Below are 16529 nucleotides of genomic sequence, written 5' to 3'. Positions count from 1 at the left end.
ACGCGGGGCTCGAACTCCCGGACCGCGAGATCGTGACCTGGCTGAAGTCGGACGCTTAACCGACTGCGCCACCCAGGCGCCCCTCTGTTTGACTAAACTTTAAAAGATTTCACCTTAAATATTGAGGGACATTTTTGATGGGTTTAAAATTCTTGACTGACAGATTTAGTGGGGATGCACACACTGAAAATATTATCTCACTATTTTCTGGGCTCCATTGTTGCTACTGCTATAACCACTATTTGTTGAGAGGTTAATTGTCTTTTGTCTCAGCCTGATTTTTATGATTTTCTTTCTTTATCTTTGCACTTTCTGGAGTTTTGATATGATGTGGCTAAGTGTGGATTTTGTCTTTCAATTTATCCTCTTTGTTATCTCTTAGTATTCTTGAATTAGTGTATAGTATTGGTGTCTTTGAACAGTTTGAAAAGTTTTTAGCCATTATCTTGTCAAGGATTGTTTCTACCTAAGTCTTGCTTTATATTCACTCTAGAACTCTAATTAAATGTGTACCTTTTCATGGCAACCTCTGTGTTGCTTATATCTCTCATCCTTTTGTGTCTTTTTACTTTGCCGAGAATAACTTCTTTTAGCCTATCTTCCACTTCACTAATTTTATCCTTGGCTCTATCTAATCTTATAGAGCCCATTCATTGAGTTCCTAAATATTTTTCAATTCTAGAATTTTTATTTATTTAGGTTTTCAAAATTTATATGACAGTTTATGTATTTTCAGTTCTTTGGCAAAACTTTTAAAACTTGTCTTTAATCTTCTAAACTTATTTAGACATAGCTGGTTTAAAGTCTGGATCTGATAGTTTCAGTGTCTGAAATCTTTATTTTTCAAAAAATTTTTATTTATTTATTTTGAGAGAAAGAGTGAACAAGCAGAGAAGGGGCAAAGAGGGAGACAGAATCCCAAGCAGGCTCCGCGCAGTCAGCTCAGAGCCTGATGTGGGGCTCAGACCCGTGAACTATGAGATCATGACCTGAGCTAAAACCAAGTTGATGCCTAACCGACTGAGCCACCCAGTTGTCCTGAAATCTTTATATGTCTATTTATGTTGTCCTTTGTTTCTGATTCATTTATCTCTTAATTTGCTACTTAACTAAGTAATTTTGAGCTGAATATTGTACTTTGTTTTGTGTGGAAATGATTTTAGGCTGAAGATGTCTTCCACTGAGAGGATTTTTATAACTTTTGTTAGACACCAATAGGCACTAGCAATCTAAGCTGACCTTAAACCAATTTCAGGGCTTGATATTTTCTGGACCAAGCAAATGGTTCAAAGTCAGGCTGCAGTCCTTGAAAGCAGCACTCAGGTGGTATACTTCTAGCTCACCCTTATGTCTGGGTTACAGTCTTTCTGTTCTCAGTGCAGTCATGGAATGATTTATCAGAGTCCCTACTTGGTGAGCCCTGGACTTCACATTCATTTAACTAGCTCTAAGAAGGTCTTCTAGAAAAGCAATCCTAAGGGCAAAAGTGACTCCAAATACTAGGTTCATGTCTACACATTTCCAGTTTCTCCTGAATCTTGACCTGGTAACTTTTTATAGCTTCCTTTAGGAATTATATGTATGTATGTATGTATGTATTTTAGGAATTTTATGCTTTTAAAATAATTAAGTAATTTTCCAGCACCTGAATTTTCTGCAGTAGAGGAATTGGTCTAAATAACCAAGAGCACCCTTACTGTGACCTGAGATCTCTATTCTTCATATTTATTGTTTTCTCCCTGCCTTGAGTTTATTCTGTTTTTTCTTTTTAAATTCTTAGGTCAATTATTGGCTCATTAATGGTGGCTATTTTTACTCTTCATCAGTAATCATATATGATAATAAATTTCCATCTACCCCTTTGTGTTACACAAGTTTTATTACATAAATATCAATAATATTTTCATCATTATTGATTTATAAATATATTCTACTTTTTATTCACTTATCTCTTTGTCCTTGATCCCTTGTTGTTTAGATAAGTGTGTCCTGAATTTTTAGACAAATAGATTTTTTTTTCCAATGACATTTTTGCTTTTGATTTTTAATCATTGTGCATGTTGCATTGTGAACATGGTAGGTTTGATGCCAGTATTCTAAATGTGTTGAAGCTTTCTATGTGACTTTGTTTGTGGTCCATTTTTGTAAACGTTTCATGTGTACTGTAAAAGAATGTGTACTCCCCAGTTGTTGGAGTACCCAATTTCTGCACACAAAAGCCTACCTGTTTATATTATACTATATATTTTGATAGGCTGCTTCAAATATATCCTCAATGAATTTTTTTCTTTTTGATTTATCAATAACTGAGAAAGTTATACTAAATAATCCTTCTATGATGGTACATTTTCCAGTTTATTATAATTTTTCCATTAAAATATACTGAGGTTATATCATTCGTCATGAACTTTTTTTTCTTTTTGCCATTTGTCATTATTTGCCTTATGCCTTTTCCATATTTGAAATTTTCTCTGGCTTTATATATTGCCTACATATCCCCAAAATAAGTAACTGGATTTGGTATTTTAATCCAGTCTAATGATTGTTATCATTTAACTGAGTATTCAACTAATTTACATTGACTATAAATATTTACATGTTCGCATCTATTTCTACCATCTTACTTTGTGCTTTCTATGTGCTTTGTGTGTTCTCTTTTTCTCCCTTTTTTTCATTTTTGAATGTTTTTATTCTTTTTAATTCCATTTACTCCTTCCTCATTTTGAAGATTATGCTCTGTACATCCATTTTTTACACACTGTTTACCCTATATCTTAATGTGTACCCTTAACTAAGTCTATTGTTAATATTATTGCCTCCTGCTGAAGAATACAAGGAGGAATGTTAGGACATTTTAGACTACTCTCTGCCAACTTAAATCCTACTGTCTTCCAGTATTTCAGTTTTATCTTGTTTTTTTTTTTAACTCTACAAAGAATTAGTCTTTATAACCCTTATTACTTTATACATCAACACTTGTTTAAATTTGCCCGCATACTTACTATTTTTCTACTATTCCTTCTTGCATTTTAGAATAATCCCAATAATTTCTTTTATGTTTGAGCTATATAATTTAGATATTTGATTTCAGTGAGCATCTATTGCTGTAAGTGGTAAATTCAGGTTTTGTTTGGTCTAAAAGTACTTTTATTTCATCATTTTTGAAAGGTGATTTTGCTAGATATTTAATTCTTGGTTGATAGTTATTTTTTTTCCTCAGGATTCTGAAGACATAAGTTCACTTTTTTTCCTGGTTTCTATTGTTGTTGTGAACTTAGCCATCAGTGTATTTGTTGTTCATTTTTTAGGTAACATGTCTTTTTTTTCTGGTTACTTTTTTTTTAACATTTACTTATTCATTTTGAGAGATAGAGAACAAGGGAGGGGCAGAGGGAGAGAGGGAGAAAGAGAGAGAGAGAGAGAGAATCTATGCTGTTAGCACAGAGCCTGATACGGGGCTTAAACCCATGAACCATGAGATCATGACCTGAGCCCCAATCAAGAGTGGGATGCTTAAATGACTGAGCCACCCAGGTGCCCTTTTCTGGCTACTTTAAAAATCTTTTTCTTTCCTTTTCTGCATTTTGACTGTGCTATGTGTATGGACATATGTCTTTTTTTCTTTATCCTTTTAGGAATTCATTGGACCTCCTAAATTTAAAGATTTTTACCTATCAGCACATCTAGAAGGTTCTCAGCCATTATCCCTTCAATAGTGCCTCTTCATTATTCTCTCTATAATCTCCTTCTAGAATATTTATTTGACATATCAGGTGTTTTCAAATCAGCCTCTGTTCCTCTCACATTTTCCTTCTCTTAGTCTTTCTGTGCTGCAGTTCTGAAATTTCTTTAAATCTCTCTTTGGATTCACTAATAACTTCTTCATGTTTGCCTTATTTTTGCTGTTTAACCTACTTTCAAGTTTTAAATTACTTTTCATTTTTTAAAAGTTCTATTTGCTTCATTTTTAAGCATGCTTGAAAAAAAAGTTCTGTTCTTTGCTCAAGTTTCCCCGACTATCTTTGATGATTTTAAATGTATTCAGTGGACTTAATTTATATTCTGTACTCCATAATTCCATTACTTAGTGTTTCATAGGTTTCATCCCAATGTGATGTTTGTAGATTTCTTCAGGCACTCACTCACAGTAGAGTGGAAACATTCTGAGATAAGAATAAAAAATTAATCCCTCCAGGAGAAATTTCAGTGAGCTTTTTGCCAGTTTCCTGAGGACACTACCAATTGGAGAACACTCTAAGTTAAATTTTTACTTGAGGCTTTTTGTATTACATATGTAGTAGGAATCCCAGCTTTTGACTGATAAGAGAATTGAGTTGAATAGGGGATTTTCCAGGAAAATAATAGTGTTTAGCTATAGGCCCCTGTGGGACTCCTTACTCACAAGGGACTCGTCCATGGACTAGAGGAGGCCGAGCAGTATGCTCACAGGGACATATATTTTATCAGTATTGTCAAAATATGATATTTAAACTATAGTTGCTTCAAACCACTCTCTGGTTACATTCCAATATTTCTCCTCTGTCACACTTCCCTTTGTATTGGGTGCTGTTGGAGTAGCCTCAGGGGTTTTTTTTTGGGGGGGATATGCATAAGAATTGGGAATGTAACATTTTTACTGTGATTTGTAAAGACATTTTAGAACACTTTAATAAAACAGGTCACTAATTATAGCTTTCTACTTAGATATATTTTATCATCTTTAAATTTATTTCTTAGAGAACTGAGAGATAATTCAGATTTAAAAATGGAATTTGAAACAAAAACAATACAGATGATTAATGAAATCAACAGAAATTATTCTGACATTACAAAATAAATTGTAGGGGCACCAGGGTGGCTCAGTTGGTTAAGCATCTGACTCTTGATTTTGGCTCAGGTCATGACTTCATGGTTTGTGCACTCAAGTGCCTGATTGAGCTCTACATAGGATTGACTCTCTCCCTAGATCTCTGCCCCTCCCTCACTTACTAGCATGCACACACTTGTTCTCTTTCCCTCAAAAATAAATAAATAAACATTTTTTAAAAAGGAAGTAAATTGTAACAATTAAAAAATCTTATACCAGAATAGACCATATACTGGGACCTAAGTAAGCCCTAAGTAAGTACAAAAAGATCGAGATCATGTCGTGCATATTTTCAGACCACAATGCTATGAAACGCGAAATCAACCGCAAGAAAAAATTTGGAAAGCTAACAAATACTTGGAGACTGAAGAACATCCTACTAAAGAATGAATGGGCTAACCAAGCAGCTAAAGAAGAAATTAAAAAGTGTATGGAAGTCAATGAAAATGATAACACCACAACCCCAAACCTCTGGGACACAGCAAAGGCGGTCATAAGAGGAAAGTATATAGCAATCCAGGCCTTCCTAAAGAAGGAAGAAAGATCTCAGATACACAACCTAACCTTATGCCTTAAGGAGCTGGAAAAGAACAGCAAATAAAACCCAAAACCAGCAGAAGACAGGAAATAATAAAGATTAGAGCAGAAATTAATGCTATTGAAACCAAAAAAAAAAAAAAAAAAAAAACCTTCACTTATATGAGGACTTTAAGAGACAAAACAGATGAACATAAGGGAAGGGAAACAAAAATAATATAAAAACAGAAGAGACTCATAAATATGGAGAACAAACTGATGCTTACGGGAGGGCTTGTGGGAGGGGGGATGGGCTAAATGGGTAAGGGGCACTAAGGAATCTACTCCTGAAATCATTGTTTCACTATATGCTAACTAATTTGGATGTAAATTTTAAAAAATAAAAAATAAATAAAATTAACAGGAATTAAAAAAAATCTTCTACCAAAAGTGGTATTTCAGTAAGAAGAGATAATTTTTTTATTTAAATTTTTGTTAACTAACATACAGCGCAGTATTGGTTTCAGGAATAGAATTCAGTGGTTCATCACTTACATACAACACCTAGTGCCCATCACAACAGGTGCCCTCCTTAGTGCCCATCACCCACCCAGCCCATCTCCCACCCACCTGCTTCTCCCAATCCATCGTTAAAAGTCTCTTGTGGTTTGTTTTCCTCTCTTCTCTTTTATTTCCCCTTTTCCCATATGTTCCTCTGTTCTGTTTCTTAAATCTCACATATGAGTGGAATAATAGGGTATTTATCTTTCTCTGATTGACTTATTTTGCTTAGCATAATACATTCTAGCTCCATCCACATCATTTCAAATAGAAAGATTTCATTCTTTTGGATGACTGAGTAATATTCCATTCCATTTATGTATATATATATATGTGTGTGCATATATATATATATATATATATATATATGTGTGTGTATACACACATATATATGTATAAAATTCTGTGAAAAAATATGTTAAAATTTTTTTAAATGTTTAAATTTATATAAATTTTATACACACACACACACACACACACACACAAATACCACAAAGAGATAGCTTTCAAATAGAAGTAGCAAATAGACTCTTGGATTGTTTTATAATCCAAGTGATAAAACAATATGAGACATTGGAAAAATATTTGAATTCCATGATGTTTTGACAGGAGATATTAACATTGAAGATGAAAGCATAAAATTCATAATATGTGAGTATGAGGACATAGATGACAAACTACTTATTGAATATCAATTCAGAGTATTTAAGACGTGTCATTGCATAACAAAATGTAAAATTCCCTGAAATCTTCTACCTTCACAAATGAAGAAAAAATAGTGTCTTTGCCATACTTCACAATAATCTTTAAAAATCTATGTTACCAATAGCCAATTGTAAAGCAGAGAGAAACTTGCTGAAGTATTGATTTAGAAAAATTGTTTTTGACCAAACATGCTAGAGGAGACCAACTTATCTTTTTTTTTATCCTCCCAAATGAATTGATATGACAAAAGTTCTGTCATAGAAAGAAGTGATCAGGGAATTGGCCACCAAAAAATGTAGGAAAACACTATTAAAGTGGTGTGTTAGGCAATTATTTAACAGAATGTGTTATGTCCTCCTGGATTTTTTGATCTTTGTGATATTGGTCAGCTTTTTAAACTTTATATTTTGCTGTGACTTCGTTCTTATTCTAAATAGGTATTTTATATACTTAATCTTATATTCTTACCATTGTATTCTTTTTGTTAAAGAGACCTCCTTCTGTAACTTGCTGAAAATTTGGACTACTGAAATTCTGGGTCTACACCTGGCTTGTTATGAATCCTCAGAGAAGAATTATTTTTATGTGTACACAGGGCCAGAATAAGACAGGCAAGGTTCCTTGTTGTCCCTTCTCTGTGTTGTAGATTTATTTCTCACTGAGATGAGCTTTTTGGGGGTCCCTGCTTATGCCTCTGTCTCCTATATCATCATCAAACACCAGAGCTCCAAGGTGACTAGGATTCTGCAAACCCAAAAATCAACCTGGGTGCTTACTTATACCCCAGATTTCCCAATTTCATTCTTCCTTTAGGTTGTGTGTGTGTGTGTGTGTGTGTGTGTGTGTGTATGCGTGCTTGTGTATATATTCTTTTTGTCAGTTCCACAATACATTTAAAAAGATTTTTAACACATTTTTTTCACAGAATAATTGTTCTTTTTAAAAAAAGGACTTTTAGGTATTTAATTCAATAGCATTCTTGAAATGAAAATACCTACAAATCTAATGTTTAAAATTATATAAGATATTTACCTGATTTTTACCTCAATTGGTAGGAATTTTCTTTAGATAGATCACATTCTCCTTTTTTTCTATAAGGTTATTATAATTACAACATACACTATGCATTTTCCTCACTTTTGAAACAATATTTAACATCATTTATCATTTATTTCGAGACTCTTACATAATAGTGATCATCAGCCATTGTAATATGCCAAAATTATGGCTTTCTATCAATTCTCAGCTGCTGGCAACCCACTAGAGTTAAATGGGTCGGGCCCTTGATCTAATTTAAGATATGATTCACTAAAAATATTAAAGATGACAAATAATAATGCCATTAATTTTCTCACTGAGAAATCCTTGAGCAAGCTGATTCATTCTCATCAGCCATTCTGGAAGGAGACGAAAGCCAGTCAATCATTCCCTCTCCAGCCCCCAACCTCCACCCCAGGGCTGAGGCAGAGGTTGCTGAAACAGTTGGGGCATTTAGGATTGCACACACACACACACACACACACACACACACACACACACAAACATGGAAGCACAAACAGAATGTGAACATGGATGAAAAGAATGACCGAGATACAGGGAAGGATTAATATTCCCTTTCCTTCCTTCTCAGAGATGGGCTGCAGAAGAAATAGAATCTTCTTGCTGTTTTATAGGTTGGGACAGGTACTTGTCTTGTGTTTCAGATCCAAATTAAAGAATAAAACATTTTCCCCTAAGGGGTTTCTTCAATGGTCAGAAAAATTACTGTTTATACTTCTTCATTTTATTTTCATCACTTCTGCATCATTGGAGTCACCAGCACTGCCTTTATTTCCTGCCGGGCACAAAAGACCATAGACATCTGCATGTCACTTTGCATCTACTCTTGTGCCTTACTTGCCTTTTGGCTAGCAAATTGTGAAGAATAAGTATACCAGACTGGAAATTCATCTCTGGAATCTGTGTAAAGACTCTTTATCTGAGAAGATATTTCTACATTCTTTTAATTCCAGGCAGAAACCCACCGTAGGTCTAGCGATGAACTGAATCCTGGGAGCACACATTACAATATTAAAATTTGCTGCCCGAGCTGACACTGAAATCACCCCCAGCTGCCTTTGTGATGAGTGCATTTTTCATTAAGTCTCCTTCCATGTGTCATAGGCCACAGGTGCCCCAAAGCCAAGCCTTCAAAGCTTGCTGAGAGAGAAGTCTTTCTTTCATGGCCACTGTTAGACAATCACAGCACTATTACCATTTCAAAATGGTTCGTTGACCATTGGTCCTACTAACTGTGAACATTTATTTTGTATTCTAGAGTCTGTGGATATAGAGGTGATAGGGAGCAATTCCTGCCCTGTAAAAGTTTATAGTTGGGGCGCCTGGGTGGCGCAGTCGGTTAAGCGTCTGACTTCAGCCAGGTCACGATCTCGCGGTCCGTGAGTTCGAGCCCCACGTCAGGCTCTGGGCTGATGGCTCGGAGCCTGGAGCCTGTTTCCGATTCCGTGTCTCCCTCTCTCTCTGCCCCTCCCCCATTCATGCTCTGTCTCTCTCTGTCCCAAAAATAAATAAAAAACGTTGAAAAAAAATTAAAAAAAAAAAGTTTATAGTCCAGTTCTAACAGAAAGAAAAAGGAGCCAACATTTATTGAGGGCGTGTCATGTTCTGGCACTTTGTTCATGAGCTAACAAGATTCTATTTAAACTTCTTGGTAACTCTGTAGAGTAAATATAACCTAGAATTCAAATCTCGTTTTGTCTGATTGCAAAGGTGATATTCCTGCCACTCCGTCCTGGTTCCTGGTGCATGGGTGAGCTTCATACTTTGACTTCCAGGTTCTAAATTTTGGCTAAAAAGACATTTGTTTCTTTTATCTTCTTTTCTTCTGAGCCATTCAGAAGCTTGAAAATGCATATGTATGATATAAATTTGTAAACGAAGATCAGATACATGCACGCACGTATGAATACAGGCGTGAGGTAGTCATGGAGTCAGGTGATATTATTTACATCTTCAATTAGTTATTTGTAATTGTTATCGCAAAAGACATAAGTAGTAGTATATTTTATTATGCAACATAGAAATTAATGACGTCATATAAAGCTTTTTCTGTTTTTTATAAAGTTTTTATTTAAATTCCAGTACAGTTAACCTACACTGTATATTAATTTCAGGTATACAATATAGGGATTCAACAATTCTATACATCACCTGGTGCTTATCACAAATGCCCTCCTTATCACCTATTTCATCCATTCCTTCTCCCCCCTCCACCACCACCACCACCACCAGCAACCATCAGTTTCTTTTCTGTGGTTAAGAGTCTATTTCTTGGTTTGTCTAGCCTCTCTTCTATTATCCTTGTTCATTTGTTTTGTTTCTTGAATATCACATATTAGTGAAATTGTGTGGTATTTATCTTTCTTTGATTGATTTATTTTGTTAACCTTATACTCTTTAGCTCCATCTATGTTGTTGCCAATAGCAAGATTTAATTCTTTTTTATGGCTGAATAACATTCCATTGCAATATACACCACTTTTCATCCATTCATCTATCGATGGACACTTGGAATCCTTCTGTATTATAAATAATGCTGCTATAAACACAGGGATGCATGTATGCATTTGAATTAGTGTTCTTATATTTTTTGGGTAAATGTGATTACTGGATCATAGGGTAGTTCTATTTTTAATTTTTGAGGAACTTCAATACTATTTTCCACAGTAGCTGCCCCAGTTTGCATTCCCACCAACAGTACACAAGGGTTCCTTTTTCTTCATATCCTCACCAACACTTGTTTCTTGTGTTTTTATTTTAGTCATTCTGACAGGTGTGAAGTGATCTTATTGTGATTTTTATTTGAATTTCTCTGATGATGAGTGATGTTGAGCATCTTTTTATGTGTCTTTTGGTCATCTGTAAGTCTTCTTTGGTGAAATGTCTATTCATGTCTTCTGCCCATTTTTATATTGGATTATTTTTTGGGTGTTGAGTTTTATAAGTTCTTTCTATATTTTGGATACTAACTTCTTATTAGATATGTCATTTGTAAATACCTTCTCCCATTCCATAGGTTGCCTTTTAGTTTTATTGAGTGTTTTCTTTGCTATGAAGAAGATTTTCATTTATATAGTCCCAATAGTTTATTTTGGTTTTTATTTCCCTCACCTTAGGAGATATATCTAGAAAAATGTTGCTAGAGCCAAAGTCAGAGAAATTGCTGCCTATGCTCTCTCTTAGGAGTCTTAAGATTTCAGGTCTCACATTTAGGTCTTTTTTCCATTTTGAATTTATTTTTAATTTTTTTAATGTTTATTTATTTTGAGAGAAAGAGAGAAACAGAGTGAGTACATGCATGGGAGAGAGAGAGAGAGAGAGAGAGAGAGAGAGAGAGAGAGAGAGAGAATCCCAAGCAGTCTCTGCACTGTGAGTGCAGAGCCCAATGTGGGTTTGATCCCACAAACCAGGTGAGGTCATGACTCGAGCTGAAATCAAGGGTTGTGTGCTCAACCAACTGAACCACCCAGGAACTCCCATTTTTAATTTATTTTTGTGTTTGGTATAAGAAAGTGGTCCAGTTTCATTCTTTTTCATATAGCTGTCCAGTTTTCCCAACACCGTTTATTGAAGAGAATTTTTCCCATTGCATATTCTTGCCTCTGTTAAAGATTAATTAGCCATATATAATTGTGGGTTTCTTTTTTAAATTATTTTCTATTGATCTAAGTGTTTGCTTTTGTGCCAGTACTATACGCTTTGATTATTATTGCTTTGTAATATAACTTGAAGTCTGGAATTGTGATAGCAACAGTTTTATTTTCCTTTTCCTTTTTTCTTTTAAAAAAAAAATTTTTTTAACGTTTATTTTTGAGACACAGAGAGACAGAGCATGAACGGGGGAGGGGCAGAGAGAGAGGGAGACACAGAATCGGAAGCAGGCTCCAGGCTGTGAGCCATCAGCCCAGAGCCTGACGCGGGGCTCGAACTCACGGGCTGTGAGATCGTGACCTGAGCCGAAGTCTGACGCTTAGCCAACTGAGCCACCCAGGCGCCCCTCCTTTTTTCTTTTTTAAACTTCTTTTAACGTTTATTTATTTTTGAGAGACAGAGAGAGTGCACACAAGCAGGGGAGGGGCAGAGAGAGAGGGAGACACAGAATCTGAAGCAGGCTCCAGGCTCTGAGCTGTCAGCACAGAGTCCAACGTGGGGCTCGAACTCACAAACCACGAGATCATGACCTGAGCCGAAGTCAGACACTTAACTGACTGGGACACCCAGGCACACCAGTTTTCTTTTCCTTTTTCCAGATTGTTTTGGCTATTCAGGGTCTCTTGTGGTTCCATACAAATTTTAGGATTGTTGGTTGTAGTCCTGTGAAAAATGCTGTTGGTAGTTTGATACGCATTGCATTAAATGTGTAGATTGCTTTGGGTAGTATAGACATTTTACCAATATTTGTTCTTCCAATCCATGAACATGGAACGTCTTTCCCCTTCTTAGTGTGGTGTTCAATTTCATTCATCAGTGTTTTATAGTCTTCAGAGTGCAGGTCTTTTACCTCTTTGGTTTAGTGTATTCCTGGGTACTCTATTATTTTGGGGGCCATTGTAAATGGGGTTGTTTTCTTGATTTCTCTTTCTCCTGCTTTGTTACTAGTATATAGGAATGTAACAGATTTCTGTATGTTGATTTTTCATCCTGAGACATAACTGAATTAATTCATTTATCAGTCCTGGTAGGTGGGTTTTTTTGTTTTTTTGTTTTTGTTTTGTTTTGTTTTTTGTTTTCTACATGTAGTATCATGTCATCTTCAAATAGTGAAAGTTTTACTCTTCCAATTTGGAGGTGGTTTTATCCTTTCTCTTATTGATGTGCTATATCATGTTGATTGATTTGCAGATATGAAGCCTATGTAAAGCTCTTTCTGTTATGTGATCGTTGTATTTGGGGGAAATATTTGGACTTGTGTAATTATGGAATTAGTGAAGCTATCAGCTGTAGTGGGCTCTATTATACTGATTTCAATTGAAATGTCATAAGGGAGACAAATTTTATGCTTAAAACATCTTCTAACAATAAAATGAAGCCAAATAATTGTTTAAATTAACTGCTAAACCACTAGATGAAGTCTGTATATAAGTTTTATATTATTTGATTGGTTGCTAGTAGCTGTCTACTACTAGCTAGAATAGGGAGGTTTTAAATTTTTTTATTTTGTTTTCAGAAGGGATCTGAAGCCATGTCTTGCTCAGAGGGAGAAAGTATACTGGAGGATTAGTCAAATATTTGCCCTCACTGGTCTTGGTAAAATTACTAGTTAAAAAAAAAACCAACTCTATAAATGTTTCCTTCAGAACTTATAAATTATTTAGAAAGGCCAGGCCAATCTGTATATGTCAATTCCAAATGCCACTATAAAAGGAAAATATCTAAAGCAAAAATGACATTCCTAAATCTGAAGAAAGATAGGGACAAAAATCTTGATAAAATGTACCCATATGGTTGAAAAGCCAAATTTTTATATTCATTAATGATCTGCAACAAAAGAACAGTTAACTCAAATAAGTGTCTTTGTGTCAGACTTTGACTTAAAAAAAATCATAAATATTGCAAACCACTTGATACTGTTATAAATGTTTTAAAATTAAAATGCTAAGGTTATTTAAATAAATTAATAAATAACATTAATTACTGGGTTATTTTCTTACCAACGTAACTCCTCCGTGAGCCTGCTTTGCCTCTCAGTTATGAATGCACTCAGTTGTTCAGAACAGATAATCTGATATTTTGGTGGCTTGAATAAGCAAAGGTATATTTTACTAATTCATTGGGAAGCTGGTAGGTAAGGGTTGCCAAGGTCGGTTCAGCTATTCAACAGGGTCTTGAGAACCCAGCTCTTCCTAGTGTTCTACTCTGTCATCCAGAATGTGTTGACTTTTACTCTCATGAAAGTCCCGAGATAACGGTGACAAACCAAGACATTATGTCCACATTCCACAGAATGATTAAAAGGGTGACTTCTCCTAAGAAGGCTTAGTCTTTTTGTTTAGACTGAGAAGCCTCTTCCCAGCAAATTTTTCTTGTATCTCTTTAGCCAGAACTGGGTCACTTGTCCATCCTGGGCCCATCATTGGCAAAGGCATTATCATAGATGGTTTTATCCCTTGAGGCTTGAGATGCTACCATTTCCCAGCAGTGAAGAGCTCTCCACCCACTCCCTCACTATAACAGTGATACAGTGGCTGTGAGCCACAGACATCGTCATCCACAAAGGGCAAACATATTTTAGGGCATTCAGAATAATAACTCTTGAGTCAGAGCATAATTTTCCTGTTGAGATTGCTTGAAATAAATACTTGCCAAGTTCTTGACGTTTGAATGTGGATGTACACAACTCTCGCAAACAAAAAGAAATAGGTAAGGGTACAACATCTCATCAAGCTCTTGTTAAAAAGGGCAAACCACATCATTAGCTTGTATCATCCAAGAAATGCTGAACTAAGTCTAAATAAAGCTAAGCCAAAGCAAAATCGGTCAGTTTCCACATAGAAAGTCTTAAATAAACTCTTGGTTATTTTTGACAAGTTATATTTTTCTCATAGTACAAGACACCGTTTTAAAATTCAGACTGTATTTCACTGCAGCGCATCACACAAAAGGGTAGCGGGCAGCGCCATGTTTGTGGGAGAATGCGCCAGAATGTTCCCTGATCACTTTCTTAGAATTTCGAAAACTTGGTGTGAAGTCTGAAACTGTGAAACATCTGAGATTTTACCCTAATTGCAGCCTCACAAGTTACGTGCCGCGGTTTTATGTGCATATACTGCAGAAGAAACGAGACTCTTGGTTAGTCGGAGGCAGAGGTGGTTTATGACTCTCATGCAGCCAAGCCAGCATGTTGTGTCCATACCCCCTGCCCTAATTCCTCAGAGACAATGTGGTAAGTGCCAGATGTATATCTGTACATGCAGTGATGCTCCACAGGAGAGAAACGCCCAAACTGGGAGACTTGAAAATTTTATGGGCTGCAGGCACATCTACCTGCCTTTCCCTTTGGAGAGAAAGATTACTCATGACCTTGGAATGTAAGCCGATCTCTCCAGGCAGGGAAGAAGAGCAATACATCTTTACTGTCCTGGGATGTCTCCAGATCTCTCCAGAAGAATACATTATCTCTGGCTTCCAAGGCTGTTTGCTGTACAAACATATCCTTTGATTAGAAAGCTGAGGCCACTGAGGAATATAAGAAATCAGTGGAAAATTGGTAACACTGAGTTGACCTTCAGAAATCTTATTTTTTTTAAGGTTTACTTATTTATTTATTTTTGAGAGAGAGAACCGGTTGGAGAGGGGAAGAAAGAGAGGGAGAGAGAGAATCCCAAACAAGCTCCTTGCTGTCAGCACAGAGCCCGATGCAGAGCTCAAACTCACAAACTGCTCAAACCCACAAACCATGAGGTAGTAAACTGGACCAAAGTTGGACACATCACCAGCTGAGCCACCCATGTGCCCCTCAGGAATCTTATTCTTTACAGAAGTCAGTAACTTCAACAGACTACTGGGATTTAATATTGAAATCAAGTAATAAAAAAAAAGTCAACAGCTTTTTAGTCATTGTACATAATAAAAGACATTACATTTTCCAGCAAAGGTTTTTCTTAAGTCAGTGGGGATTCCCTTCCGTATCTCTGCCAGCCCATTTCACAGCCAACACCCACTGAGGATAACCTGAAGAAGGAAAGGGAAGGGAAGAGCAAATTATGTCCTTCAGATTTATCTGATACAATGGATACTCAGCTAATGACTTTTTACAATAATAGCACTTGAAAAGTTATACCACTTGTGATAGTTAGACTGCTATTACAAAATACCATAGACTGGCTGGCAGCAATTTATTTCCTCACTGCTCTAGAGGCTGGGAAGTCCAAGATTAAGGTCATGACAGGTGTGCTGTCACATGTGGACTCTCCCCTAGGTTTGCACACAGCCACCTTCTTGCTGTATCCCCACATGGAGAGGGTGGGGAGCATGTGTTCCAGTGAACCTCTTAGGCCCTTCCTCTTCTAAGGGCAGTTATCTCATCATAGGAGCTCCACTGTCATGACTTCACCAAATCTACTCACCTCCCAAAGGCCCACCTCCTCATACCACCATATTGGATTAGGGCTGCCATCAATTTGGGGAGGACACATTCAGCCCATAGCACTATTCTTTGACCAGGGACTACTCTTTTTTTTTTTTTTTTTTTTTTTTTTTTTTTTTTTTGGTAAATTATTGTTCAACCCCAAACACACCACGTAGATAGGATGTAAGAAATAATATTTCAACATCAGAGTTTCTGGCAAAGAAAGTCTCACCAGTTTTCTTGACTCAACAATTTCAAGTCAGAAACTATCCAGTGAAGTTCTCTGAATTACGTACTGTCTTTGTACCCCAAACGTTCTGATTTGTATTTGACTTGATTTGTATTTGCTTCCAGGCAAGCATGAAGGGGTAGCATCTTTTCTTCTTCTCCAAGTTCTTGTCCATGAGTGCTGTTTCCCCACGTGTCAAAGCTTTCTTGTGTTTAGCCTACATTGGACTGTAATGGGTGATTATCTGTGATGGAACATTATTTTTAAGTGACTTTGACTTCAGGATTATTTTATGAGCAAGCAAAAAGTTGAAAAATTAATGAAGAAACTGTTGTTGAAAAAGTGAGTACAGTAAGCTTTCATCTTATCACTTTTTTGCACACAATGCATTGACCTTTTTTTTCTTTTTACCTATACTGTCTTGTTTTCATTGTTTAATTTTTTATTTATTTATTTATTTATTTATTTATTTATTTTTTTATATATGAAATTTATTGTCAAATTGCTTTCCATACAACACCCAG

The sequence above is a fragment of the Herpailurus yagouaroundi genome, unplaced genomic scaffold, assembly GCF_014898765.1.
Source record: "Herpailurus yagouaroundi ecotype Mexico unplaced genomic scaffold, PumYag 159, whole genome shotgun sequence".
In the NCBI taxonomy this organism is placed as follows: Eukaryota; Metazoa; Chordata; class Mammalia; order Carnivora; family Felidae; genus Herpailurus; species Herpailurus yagouaroundi.
The sequence above is the reverse complement of the archived record's forward strand: the minus strand, read 5'-3'. Positions refer to the sequence as shown.